The sequence below is a fragment of the Prionailurus viverrinus genome, unplaced genomic scaffold (genome assembly GCF_022837055.1).
Source record: "Prionailurus viverrinus isolate Anna unplaced genomic scaffold, UM_Priviv_1.0 scaffold_190, whole genome shotgun sequence".
NCBI classification, from domain to species: Eukaryota; Metazoa; Chordata; class Mammalia; order Carnivora; family Felidae; genus Prionailurus; species Prionailurus viverrinus.
Genome location: NW_025927580.1, coordinates 25,001 through 26,948, shown reverse-complemented (window position 1 = coordinate 26,948; position 1,948 = coordinate 25,001). Strand labels below are relative to the sequence as shown.

Here is a 1,948-nt window from a genome sequence, read left to right as displayed (position 1 = left end):
CTGATCTGAGGTCGCGTCTCGGAGGGACGCGCGCGCACGCGCGCGCGCCAGGAGGAGCCCCCGCGAGGCCAGGGCGGTAGGGGCGACGAGAGGACCGGAACGCCGGCCCCGGGAAGAGGCCGCGCTCCGCAACCCGCCCGGTTTCTCCGGGCCGACACACCCAACGACGCAAGAACCCCAAACACAACGCCCGAGCCGCCCCCCCCCAACCGACGACCCCCCCCACCCGGCAACGCACCCACAACCCCCTCTCCTCCAAACCCTCCGCGAGGGAGGGAGGGAGGGAGAGCGAGGGAGCGCGAGAGCGCGCGGGAGGGGAGAGAGAGCCGGGAGGGGAGCGGGGACGGGGAAGGTAAGGGTGCGCACGCGGGACTGACGGCGGAACGGCGGGCGGGCAGGCGGGAGCACGGGCCGGCGGCACAGGCGGGAGCCCTGCCGGGGTTGGAAGGCAGAGGGGGCGGCGGAGGAACGGGGGGGTTGGGCAGGGCCGAGGCGCGGGACGCGCCGCCTCGCGACGACCACCGGAGGCGGGGAACCGCGGCGAGCGGCGCGGGGCGGGGGAGCGGGGGGGGGGGGAAGCGGGCGCGGGCGTGGGGGGGGTCCGAGCGCGGCGGTCGCCCCCGACCGCCGGCCCTTTTTCCCCCCTACGCGGCACACCCGGCCTTCCCCCCCCCCCACACGTCCCACGTGCCCCGCGCGCGCTCCCGCCGCGGCCCCCGGCCGGGGCCGGCGGACGGCGCGGCACGCCTCCAACCACGGAAACCCCCGCGGAGAACCACACCGCCCCCGCGACAACGCGGGCTCGGGGCACGCAGTGCGGCGCGGCCGCAACCCGGGGGGAAGCGCGCAGCGGCGGGCGACGCCGCGGCGTCCCGCGGGCCGCCGCCGGGGCACGCATCCCCGGGGCGCAGCCCCGCGCGCGACTCGGCCTCGGCGCGAGCCGCCCCGACAGGGCAAAGGGGGCCGGGATCGCCAGCGGGGAGCCGGGGCGGGGCCGCGGCTCGGGCCCCGGACGCATGGCCGCGGACCGGGAGAGGAGGGGGCCACGGCCCGACCGCCACGGTCACCGCCTGGGGCAAGGCGGCGAGACCGACGGCGCTCCAGATCCGCACCTCCACCCCCCACGACGGCCCACGGGACCGCGCGGCACGGGGCACCGCAAAACCCTCCCGAGACCCGGGCGGCGATCCCAAAGACCGCGTGCGGCACGAGGGATCTCCCCCAGAGGGACCGCGGCGGCGGCCACGGCCCTCGGGTGCGAGCTCTCCTCGCCCTTCCCTTTTCTCGCGGGCGGCGACCGGCCTCGGCCTCTCCCCCCCACACACACACACCTTTCCCCCCCAACCACCCCCCACCACCGCCCCACGGGCGCCGGCCCCCAGCCCCACCCCCGTCCCATGCCCTCCCACGTCCCACACACGCGTCACCGCCGAGCGGACCCGGCGGGGCGAGGCGGGGGCGGGAGGGGGGGGCTGAGGGAGGCGGCGGGGACCGGACACACGGGGCCGGGGAGGGGGCGGGGAGGAGGAGAAGGAGGAGGAAGGAGGGAGGGCCGGCAGCGGCGGCCACCGTCGTCTGCACTTAGGGGGACGGAGGGCCCGGCGGCCAGGACGACCCTGTCCCCGGCCCGCGGACGACCCCGCACACCGTACCGCCGCGCAGGCGGGCGTGGCGGGGCGCCCTCGGGCGGGGCGGGCGCCGGCACCGGCAGGGCGGGCCCTGCGAGGGAACCCCCAGCCGCGCCATACCCCCGGGAGAGACACCCACCCGGGGGAGGCGATTGATCGGCAAGCGACGCTCAGACAGGCGTAGCCCCGGGAGGAACCCGGGGCCGCAAGTGCGTTCGAAGTGTCGATGATCAATGTGTCCTGCAATTCACATTAATTCTCGCAGCTAGCTGCGTTCTTCATCGACGCACGAGCCGAGTGATCCACCGCTAAGAGTCGTA

At 77.6% G+C, this 1,948-nt stretch overlaps 1 non-coding gene across 1 annotated transcript; it reads right to left on the bottom strand.

Annotated features, from left to right (window-relative positions):
• Positions 1-1,792: 1,792 nt before the first annotated feature.
• On the bottom strand, positions 1,793-1,945 carry LOC125158241 (5.8S ribosomal RNA). The gene has a single exon (XR_007149293.1). It is a non-coding gene; the product is annotated as a 5.8S ribosomal RNA (ribosomal RNA).
• Between the last annotated feature and the right edge of the window lie 3 nt (positions 1,946-1,948).